The sequence below is a fragment of the Magallana gigas genome, chromosome 1 (assembly GCF_963853765.1).
Source record: "Magallana gigas chromosome 1, xbMagGiga1.1, whole genome shotgun sequence".
NCBI lineage: Eukaryota > Metazoa > Mollusca > Bivalvia > Ostreida > Ostreidae > Magallana > Magallana gigas.
Genome location: NC_088853.1, coordinates 25,711,225 through 25,723,732, shown reverse-complemented (window position 1 = coordinate 25,723,732; position 12,508 = coordinate 25,711,225). Strand labels below are relative to the sequence as shown.

Genomic DNA, 12,508 nt, shown 5'->3' with positions numbered 1-12,508 from the left:
TTTTTTATATAAGAACATTGACAGTTGTGTACATTCATTTTCTCTTTTGTCGTTAAATACATTTTTTTATTTCCATAGCTTATTCAATCCTTTGTTCGGTCGAGTTAGTTTTGCTTAATTTTATAATCAGCCTATATCAAGCATCAATTGTGTCTTGACACATAATTTCAATCATATTGGTAAAAGCGACACGTTGAATGAAAGCAGCCAAGCTTACCCGTTCCCCGTTTTAAACTAAACGATTATTCCCAACGTTTTTCTTTCAAATGAAAATACAATACGCATTATTATCTAGTAGATTTTATACACATATGTTTAAAATAAAATTTATTTAGACGCTTTAAAATTTAGAATAAATAGAAATAAATCAATTATGTAATGTAAATTATACGCTCATATCGCCGATCTACCATAAAAACTTTTTCCCATTATAAATACGTGCCCTAATAAGGAGTTGTACTATTGTTGCAACAACAAGAAGAAAGAGGGAAAAGTATTTGCTGAGTAGGAAAAATGTTATTTTCATTTTTAAACATCCTTGGTGTATCTTAAATTAGAGTTTACCTAAATATACCGGTAAACTTACGAGATTTGCATGTATATATCTATGTTACACAAGTTACCAATCCAACGAAAAATGTAGGCCTACAGCTTATTTATACACATTGCAAATATAATAATGAAATAAATGAGTTGTTAAAATTCGATATCATACTGTACACCTAGACTTTTTTAACATACTTGATTAGTGTGATATTTAATGACTGAGAGCTGTATCATCGCGGTGTGCTGACCTCTAAAACCGAGTTCAAGTTAAATATTGTCTGCTATTTATTGAAATTAAATAAATGCATTTGGAAATATCATCCTTTGCAATTTCAGATTCTAAATAATTACTCCTATCTCGTCTGTCTAAACAGCCGATAATTTGATCTGAGGTCAAAGCATGTGGTTAAATTATAAATCACCTATTTAGTTTTCAAATTGCGAGAGAAACTCGTCAAAATGACCATTTAGATAGCAATAATGGTTGAAGTTTATTCCATAATTTTAGAGTCATAGGATAATGAGATAAAATGATTTGGCTTATATAAAAGACATGTTTAACCGTTTAAAGGTGTCTACATTGTTTGAAGACACAGCAAAAGAAGATGGCATTAAAATGGTTCAATGTCGCCATAGTAACAGTGGCCATGTTGTCTGCAAACCACAGCTGTGTAAGTTTCTTATATTTTTACAATTCGTTATCTACAATTTTATTCAGTTTTAAATGTTCGTAGTTGATCTAGTCATGGATCAGCTGCACATTTTAAAAAGCGAGTTTGTATGTGCAGTGTGAAACAATTTGATTTGAGACATTGATGTTTCCCCTTTAAATCAAGATTCCACCGCTAAACAAATTTGGTTTTTAAATTACTATTAGTGAAGTATTATTCAATACGGTTCCAAATTGGTAAATTTTATAAGACAATGTTATATATACATATATTGTATATATACAGATATAGCTCTGAAAAAGGTAAACACGTAAAATACAGGGAACGATATCTTGTATGTACAATGTGGTAACAATAAACGTGTTTTTATGCTTCCTTTTGGTATTACAAATTATGTCATATTTTAGGAAAAAATGAAAGACATTGACAACATAAACATGTAACATTAAATGTTTCCATTATAAGAGATGTGTCTCCGTGACAGTCAATATAAGACATAAGAACAAAGATAATGTTCAGATAGTTCGGATTAAGAGGATATTAACTAATTGAAATAAATAATTTCTTTTTTAAATTACTTTGCCTTTTGTGATAATTATTCAAAACATCACATGTTTCCATATTTTAGATTACTGAAATTCCAAACTACACATATTTCCTTATTTTAGATTGCTGAAATTGTTCGCATGCCACAACAACCATCAATACAAACGCTGGGACTGACTGTTAAACCTTTGAATGAAAGCTTCTCCGAGTATGTTCTTGTTTACCTTGGACCTTCCGATACAGATATTGAATTCACCGGCGACACCCTGGAAGTCACCAAAGGTATTTGTCTGAAGTCAGTTAAAATAATACAAACTATTGACAAATTATTCAGAACTATTTTTTTTCTAATTACTGTTCTGGAAAATGAAAAACATTTTTTTTCCAAAGCCAAACAATGTTGGAGCATGACTATTTCATCAACATTTCATAGACTCCTTTTTATTATTGTTTTAAAAGATGAAGATGAATTTAAAGCCTTAATGGTGAATAAATACGACAACATGAATAGAAGGATAACCTTACAGTCGAAATCAAAAGGGGAAACCATTTCAATGTACCCATACTTTAACTACAACCTCCTTACTAAAACAAGCTTTATTGAAAACACCTGCTACGTCCAGATAGAAAAGGATGCAATGGGAGGACGCACAAAATATACAGCTACAGTGTCATCATGTGCAGACATAGAGGACTTTGAGAATTTGTGCATGTATTTTATTGCATACATACGCAATAAATCAGGCGCCACTGTACAACTAAAGACACGCCATCTGAATGAAACTGAAAATGAACATGTTGTCAGTTATTACAAATACCTCGACACTTACTATCAGGAAGTAAAACTGACAGTTACAATGAGTACTATGCCATTCTGAACTATCCTGCAATCGAAGCGGATGGTATCACTGTCCAACGTTTTGGCTTTGAATTGTATGTTTCAAACTCAGATTACATGCATTATGGAAAGGACCTGACGATAAGTCGCAGTTGGTATTATCAGATCGTCTAAAAGCATAATTTAGAAGCTGTTTAATACCAATACCTATACGTTTTTAAATAAACAAAATGATATTTCAAGTCACTGTGTTTTTTTCTCTCTTAGTAGTATATTGATTCAGATCTTTTTTGGGAGTTGATTTTAATCAACTCTCCTATGCAGTTACTATGGCAAACGGGAAGTGAAAAAATGTATTAGAAAAAAATATTATTGCGCAATATTATTCATATACAGCTAAGAAACTACTTGCCAAGCCAAATATCGTTGATTTTAGCCTAAGAATACTCAATAAAATCAACTCCCGTCAGTACGTCTGTACTTTGACTTTTCATGTATTCTGAAAATATCTGCTCAGTATAGAAAGTCCAAAACATCTTAATGCCTGTTACAAGGGTTTGTTTTAACGCACTTTAAAAAAAAAAGGTATAGACATATTGGATCACCTCGACACACTTTAAACAAAACGTGCACAGATTGGTCAAGATATCTCACGCATTGCTGTATGTTTTACAATTAAATGCTAGTATGCTGTGAGGTGCAATTTTAATGATTATCGAATCCAACGCTGGGAGATTTGTATGTTTTGCTATGAGAAATTGAATGTAAGACTTAATTATATGGTATTAAATGGTACTATAAAAGTTTAACTTCAACACATTTTTAAAAAGCCCAAAGATGACCACGTACATGTATCTGAAATGTAAACATTTGTTCTTTTAAAGCATAATTGGTAACTGAATTAAAACAAGAGATGTTTGTAAAAATTTATGCACCCTTCCCTCCCCGAGAAACATCTGCATAGAAAAAAATGGGAACTGCAGATAATTGGAAATTTTCTGAGTAATAGGCTCATTACCCTGTCTAAAATTGCATGATCGTACCCAAAGTAGAACTTGATATAGATATTTTTGACATAAATCTCAAAGGGCAATGTGCAGTACATTTGTATTATGCATTATTCACCCACAAATTAAATATTTTTTAAAGAGCTTTAAAAATAAAGAGGAAGGTACCTGATAAGTGTGTAAAACGTTATAACCAGAGTAACATCATAATGTAGAAAAATTGAGTCATGAAATTAGTCTTATTCCGTTATATTTATGTTTTGAAAAAAAATATGGATGTTTCGACTTGGAAACATCGAACCGAGGCTGGCTCAAGTATCATTGTTTAGTATGATGTATATAATTATATGAATAAAAACAAATATTAAAATCCTACTTGAGCAGACCTGCGCTCTCTACTTCCCAATGCAAAAATAGAAAAAATTTACAATATTTTCATTTCTTTGCAAATTTTCGGGAATTGCTTATATGGGTGACGGTATAGATAAACAGATAATGAGCAATGATGATTAAAATCAAAATTGAATGGATAGGCATGTACTGTGATTTTTTTTATGATATTATTTCATAATTGAATACAATTCGGAGCAGGAATTTGATCAAATATGTAGTCCTTACAAATTTGTTTTTACCAAGTTTCATTTTAATATTTATGCAAGCTTTACGAAGAAAAAGAACTGAATCTATTCGTGGAACGACTGACAGACAGACAGACACGTAGAAAACAGACCAGACAGACGGAAGCAATGAGTCATTCCTCCTTAGTAAGGGGCTTCATTACAGAAATGAAATTTGTCTTTATATGTTTAGAACCACGAAGTTTTCAATGTCTGAACAATTTTAGACTTTGACAATATTCACACTACCTTTTTTTCAATACCTCGATTCTTGGCAAAAATATAGCATCTCATTTGAAATTGAAGTCGTTTTCAAGTTGTTTTGTGGAGAAATGAAAAAGCGATATATATCCTTAATCACTTTTAAAGATAGTTCTGCGAATCAGTTGATGATATTCTTGCAGTTGAATAATTATCTACACATTATGCTGATTTTTTCTTATTTGGTTAATTGTCCTGACAACTCCTCTAATGAGTAAGTCGTCTATCAATAATAACTTATGTTTTGTTCCAGTCTGGTCTTTTCAAAATATTAGTTTAACATGTTGCACAGTGTTCCAGCAATCTGCAAAGAACACAATAACAAAACGAACAGTAGATGTTAAATATATATTTAAACATGGTGATGACAATTGCTCGGTACTATCTATCAATCTATTTGGAAAAGCGCTAGTATTTCTTGTAGCATTTCAAGCTAATGACCAATGAATAAACAATATTGCAGAACATTTACTTACCTATATGAGAAAATTTCGACTTTATCTTATATGGACAAATACAATTCACCGGTAACAAAAACTAGAAGTACTGTGAGCAAGCTCACAGTTGATACATGTACCCCCCCCCCCCCCCCGCTAAGAATTTTTGCTATAATAGAAAATACTGGATGAATCTTTATCACTCTACATTTTCTATAAATAACAACTGCTTTATTTTTGAGAAATGTCAATGCTAATAGGAGTTAACTCCATTTTATTTAGGTTCACTGTAAATGCATGAGGACATTTGCATCCTTCCGTTAACAACCATGACTCGAATCAAATGAAATCTTCATGTCAAGCAGCATTTAATATTTAAACATTTTGAATTATTGGTTTACAGAGCCCGATTTTTTTCCGAAATTTTTTATCCAAACATGTTTCTCTTAAAAAAAATCATCGGGGAAGCCATTTTCAGAGAGAAGGGGATGAAAATCTAAAAAAAAGTTTACGTGGCCTGAGACAAGCAAGCTTTGTGTCCAGTTTTAGCTTCTAATATTTCCATTAATACAAGACATGACACAGACAGAATTTAGCTTTGTTGATACAATGACCTTGAACTTCCTCAATTGACCTTGGGTGAAGGTCAAGACACACTCTTTGGTCATGAGCAATATTTGTGTGAAGTTAGAACATTCAATGCTTCTCAAAAAGGAAGATATGGACCGAACACGAACTTTGCATTTTTTTGCCAGTGACCTTGACTTTGCCCAAATGACCTTGGGTCAATGTCATGACACATCCTTAGGTCATAAGCAATCTTTGTGTGAAGTATGAACTTCCAATGTTTCTCCATATAAAAGATATAGACCGGACACGATTGCACAGACAGACGAACGGACGGACAAGGTCATTCCTATATATCCCCAAACTTTGTTTGCAGGGGGTATAAAGAAATACAACAGGTTGTTACACCATGTCGTACTTGAAGGTACAAAATAATTTGTCCTGGAATGTATGTAATTTTGAGTTTTTCCCCTCGATTTGATATACTTACAGAATGAACACACTAGTTGTTATTTATGAAACACTGAAAAGTGGGAGACAATCATGTCAATCTCTAACTGAAGATGTGTTTAGTGTGTCAGTTGTGTTTTACAACTTTTAATGTTAAATTCCTTCCTTCGTTATATGTACATGTATCACGCTATGGAAAATCAGGGCATTATGTTGTTATTAACTTCGCGAAGTAAATAAGTTTGACGTTGTTGAAGTTAACGTCAAATGTGTCAGAAGTTTTCACAATGACATTTAATGTACATTCTTACTTGAATTATACACATTCAGCACACATTTCCTTTCCAGTCATTGTGTGTATCAACAAGCATATATTCATTTATTCCGTAAAACACCCTTAAGATTTAAATGTTTTTTTGTGGTTTTAGTGTATGTAATTGGTTTGTTACCTGTTCATTTCAATTATATAATTCATTGTATAAAACCCAATCCGCCTCCGCTTTTCATAAACTAGATTTATCGGTATTGAAAGAGTTATCCTCTCTTATTAAATTTCCACTTGGATTAAGAATTTCTAACTTCGACATTTGGGCTAACACGTTATTAATATAGTATCAAAGTATGTTCGTAATCCTTCACGAAATATGAAATAAATGATAACAAATGTAACCTATAACAAAATCCAGTTAGGGAAATTGTCGAGCATTAACGATCCCTACTTTTAACTCCATTTTATTTAGGTTCACTGTAAATGCATGAGGACATTTGCATCCTTCCGTTAACAACCATGACTCGAATCAAATGAAATCCACATGTCAAGCAGCATTTAATAATTAAACATTTTGAATTATTGGTTTACAGAGCCCGATTTTTTTCCGAAATTTTTTATCCAAACATTTTTCTCTTAAAAAAAATCATCGGGGAAGGCCATTTTCAGAGAGAAGGGGATGAAAATCTAAAAAAAAAGTTTACGTGGCCTGAGACAAGCAAGCTTTGTGTCCAGTTTTAGCTTCTAATATGTCCATTAATACAAGACATGACACAGACAGAATTTAGCTTTTTTGATACAATGACCTTGAACTTCCTCAACTGACCTTGGGTCAAGGTCAAGACACACTCTTTGGTCATGAGCAATATTTGTGTGAAGTTAGAACATTCAATGCTTCTCAAAAAGGAAGATATGGACCGAACACGAACTTTGCATTTTTTTTGCCAGTGACCTTGACATTGCCCAAATGACTTTGGGTCAATGTCATGACACATCCTCAGGTCATAAGCAATCTTTGTGTGAAATATGAACTTCCAATGTTTCTCCATATAAAAGATATGGACCGGACACGATTGCACAGACAGACGAACGGACGGACAAGGTCATTCCTATATACCCCCAAACTTTGTTTGCAGGGGGTATAAAGAAATACAACAGGTTGTTACACCATGTCGTACTTGAAGGTACAAAATAATTTGTCCTGGAATGTATGTAATTTTGAGTTTTTCCTCTCGATTTGATATACTTACAGAATGAACACACTAGTTGTTATTTATGAAACACTGAAAGTGGGAGGCAATCATGTCAATCTCTGACTGAAGATGTGTTTATTGTGTCAGTTGTGTTTTACAACTTTTAATGTTAAATTCCTTCCTTCGTTATTTGTACATGTATCACGCAATGGAAAATCAGGGCATTATGTTGTTATTTACTTCGCGAAGTAAATAAGTTTGACGTTGTTGACGTTAACGTCAAATGTGTCAGAAGTTTTCACAATGACATTTAATGTACATTCTTACTTGAATTATACACATTCAGCACACATTTCCATTCCAGTCATTTTGTGTATCAACAAGCATATATTCATTTATTCCGTAAAAACACCCATAAGATTTAAATGTTTTTTGTGGTTTTAGTGTATGTAATTGGTTTGTTACCTGTTCATTTCAATTATATAATTCATTGTATAAAACCCAATCCGCCTCCGCTTTTCATAAACTAGATTTATCGGTATTGAAAGAGTTATCCTCTCTTATTAAATTTCCACTTGGATTTAGAATTTCTATAATCGACATTTGGGCTAACACGTTATTAATATAGTATCAAAGTATGTTCGTAATCCTTCACGAAATATAAAATAAATGATAACAAATGTAACCTATAACAATATCCAGTTAGGGAAATTGTCGAGCATTAACGATCCCTACTTTTATCGGTAAATATCCCCTGTGCCTTCTCTTGTATTGTAAATCATTGACTTCTTCTTAGGAACAAATGCAATTAAGGAACATTAAAATTTCTACCTTGACTGACAACATTTCATGTGCGCGTCATGGCATATTGATTGTGCTAGTTTTGAGTAAATTTCAAGGTTTTAATCGGTATTTACTCCTGTTTTTTGCTTAGCTTTTAAATGAACAGTTATATTTATTAAACTGTTTATTAATGTGCACTGTCACGCATTTTTCTGTTTAATTTTTGTAAATGATGATGACATTCTTAATCATTCAATCACTCATGTAACAGCCGTTACTTGGAAATTGTTCCCCCTAAATGATGAAAGTTTTCAACAAAAGGTATGCTAGACAAATATTTGAAAGAATTGATTTGCTATTCTGCATCTATATTTTCTGGGCAATAGATTTTAGATTTATACGTTAAAACTAACAGTTTATTTACTTTATGTCTTATCATTGAATTATTCAAATTCGATTAACTAATACAGAGGGAATTCTTGTAGTATAGACAGTAAAGTTAAAATATTTTAGTAGAGAAAACTCATATTTAAGATGATTAGTTATTATAAGAAAAAAAATTATAAGTTGAAAAATTAGACCTCAGAAATTCAAAGAAAATAATTCTTGGCGTTGAGTCAAACGAGTCAATCAAGTGTTTTAATATAAGGATGATCATTTTTCAATCAATTTTTTTGTTCAAGAAAAAAAAATATTAATTTATGTACATTAGTACATTTATATTTACAAAAAAATGTACACGCTAAAAGAAAACGAACCTTGCGTTATCTTAAACAGTAACATAGCTGTTATGATGAATGTATGCACATTGTGTAAGATTTGAATAAGTATGTTTAACGATGTAGTAAAAAAGTTTCAAAATGAAGTTTTATATTTTGATACCCTTTTTCTATGAAATGACATCACCAGAAAAAAAACACCTGAATTACAAGATTCATTCATTGATGCTAAAATGTACCTTTGTCATATACAGGTGACACCCAATGGCTCAAACGTCGGTCCCTCTGAGTTCTTGATCTCTCAAAGTTAAATCTAAATCCTTTTAAACCTTTACCGTTTCATTGTTTTAACTTTGATAACTTTAAGTGGTATCTTGGTACACGCTATGAAAAGTAAATTCACAGAAGATATTTCGTATTTTTACTAAAACAATATTAATCTTTCTAAAGCAGACTCTATGTTACATGTCATTATTTTTTGGTTCTCTTTCTCTCCTAGAGTATTCCATTCTAACCTAACTTTCAGAATTTGGACTCAGTTTAATGACACCGTTAAGAACAATCGATGACGTATAAGGTATACATTAAAGCGATGAATATCTGATTTTTATTGAAATAAGAATATATTTCTCTCTATCTTTCAAATTCTGACGAGGGCAGTTTTGCAAGTTAAATTATTAGAGGTTCTTATTTATTTCTCAGTCATTTATATGAAATGAAAGGTCAAGTTGTTATTGAAAAGAAGATTTTTTGATTTAAATTTTAATGTAAAAAGCGTGACAAAATATACCCAATAAAGTATAATTAAGATATTTCTTAAAAGGCATCTATTAAGCAAATATTTAAAGAAAAAAATATGTTATATCTAAGTTATAAAAGGCAAAATTGATAAACGAAAAACAGTAACATATTAATTAATGCACCTACTACATTTGCATCAAAATATAAATACCTCAAGTAAATGCATTCGGAATGGTAATTGATCTTTTCATTACTCTTTTTAAAAAAAGTAATTGGATATTGTAAAAAAATGTTAAAATACTGTTGCCAATTTTTTCTCCCCTTTTTTTCATTTTTATACTTTTTATTTCCTTAATTTTTCAAACAGAATATAAGTACCTCAAGGAATGCTTTTGGAATAGTAAATAACCTGATTCATTAATATATGTTCACTATTTATTTGCATATTGCACAAAAGAAGTAAAAGTAAAAATTTTCTACATTTATTCCTTCTATTTCGTTACATCTGAAGAAAAATGACCGGTTTATTATTATTTGTAAATGTAATGCATGGTAAATGTAATGCATGTATTTGCATTTTGTATATAAAGTAAACGTGGGGTCACCACTTTCTTCATTTTCGTCTTCTATTTCATTACTTTTCCAGACCCTTGAGTTGTAATTGTGTTGGATGACATATATTTATAAGTTAATCACTTTTCAATGCTTGACGTTTTACTGAATGAAATAGCTTTATCCTGTGATTGTCGTAATTATATACAGGGACGTGGCATCGGGGGGGGGGGGGGACATTTTTGTTGAATTAACATATAAAAATCAAAATATTTACACTTGCAAATAGTGTCTCTTATATAACACTGTTTATGCAATCAGCTGCTATTTCTACATAACATCATTATGAGTCAAGAGGTCAAAGTAGCGCATGAATAATCTATAGGTCACTACTTTTTCTATGTACTCAAACTAACCGACTTATACTGAAACACATCTATAAAACGTCGTAGGGAAAACGTATCTGTATTTTGTTATACGATGTTTTATTCATTCATGTTCTTACAAAAATATAACATTAACTTTGTGCATAAACGATTTGTGTTAGATAACACGTTAGGCCTGTAAACGGAATGTTTCATGTTTATGGATCGATATCGTAACGAGGTGTTCTTGGAAATTACAATCGCAATTTGTCAAAGGAGTTAATTTAGTTAAAGTTCATTTCTGACTTAATTACAAGCATCGGTCAAAATTGCAAAAGCAATATCACATACCTTTCGTGTTTAGTCCATTCACGGATCATGGTCAAATTTACCTCCTTGTGCTTTTCTGTCCGATTTGTTCCGTAAAAAATACTTCGAAGTTAAAATAGGTTTCCCTTTATAATGTCGGAGGAAAATCATTATGATCTTGAATCTGATTCTGCGATAGAGTTTCCCCTGAAAATGCCTAAGTAGACTCTAACTCAACTTTCGATCGCTTTGTTTTCAAATTTCTAACCGCTCTGCGACTTCAAAAGGTACTCTTCCGCCAAGCTTCAATCGGTTTTTTTTCAATTATAGAAGTGAATTTTCTTTTCTGTTTCCTTTTTTAATAATGAAAAAGTGTTGTCCTGTCAACAGTGGTGTCATCTTTATTTATCACGATAATGAAATGCTTGCCACATTGTTGCACTATTTTTTGTTACGTCATCTTAAACGAAGAGGCTTTATATGTCCACACAAAAGAGAAAGTATGGAGCATTGTTATTGTCTAAATTTGCCACAAATGTAAATATAAGAAATAAGGCATCATTTTCGATGTATATCGGGATATAAATACGGGTCGGTACGTGATCAAATCTTCCATAAAGCTGTCTTAATTATCAAGGAGTTGCTCATGATTGTAATGGAATTGCCCATAATAGTAAGAGGTTTTTTCAATAAGACTCCCCCCTCCCACTTTCATAAACGATGCTACGTGCCTGTTGTATGAAATGTGTTGCGTCTCGAGAACGATCTAAGTTCATGTAACAAGGCTCTAAAGAATGAATGCGCTATGTTTATAAATAACAATATGTTCAATTTACTGTAAATATCATTCAAATCTTAAAAATGAAGCATCGTGATATATACATGCAGTATTCTTATGCTTCATATCAAGTTTAGATCATCAACACTTGGGCGATATTAATAAAGCTGAAGCATATCTAAAGAGGCTCAAACAACCTGCTGGAAGCATCGATTCTTTATTTAACCATCAATGCTTTTTGTTTTGGAGTTCAATTGAGGATACATGTAAGACTATCTGAACCAAGATGCCTTTTACAATGGTAATTGTATTCAGATATTGTAATTCCAGTAATAGGTTTAAAAAAAAGATTATCACTAAAAAGAGAAGGATTCGATTTAGATGAAACAGTGAAGTGCAGGGTTATTTAGGATGGTGTAATATGTATCTCTTTCGGTGCTGGTATAATATGTCTTTGCGTATTTGAAATATTTGCTAACTCGCTGAATATCCTGACCGTTAAGATCTAGGGAATATATCTGCGATGCGTCTCCTGATTTGAAGTTAAGATCGAGTACAAAATACTTCTCAAATCCATCTTCATCTGCACAATTCTCCACTCTCGCTTTGTACTCTGTTTGGGTACCATTCTCACGCTTTTCAATTTGAATTTTTAAGCTGTTCAAAGGAAATATAGTTTCATTACGGGCTTTTGAGTTCAGATTGAACAAAATGGCTTCTTTTGCTGAATTTGACTTTATTTTCAACATCTCTTTTATCATATTTAAAGTATTTCCAAAACCAAAACAGTGTATAATGTAATAGTTCTGTAAACACACAAATATACAAAAGATAAAGCCTCCTCTGTTTTCCAACTATAT

At 31.8% G+C, this 12,508-nt stretch overlaps 1 long non-coding RNA gene across 1 annotated transcript; it reads left to right on the top strand.

Annotated features, from left to right (window-relative positions):
* The first annotated feature begins 1,891 nt into the window (after nt 1-1,891).
* LOC117687202 (uncharacterized) lies at nt 1,892-2,842 on the top strand. Its single transcript, XR_010711744.1, has 2 exons — nt 1,892-2,045; nt 2,223-2,842. It is a non-coding gene; the product is annotated as an uncharacterized lncRNA (long non-coding RNA).
* The last annotated feature ends 9,666 nt before the right edge of the window (nt 2,843-12,508 follow it).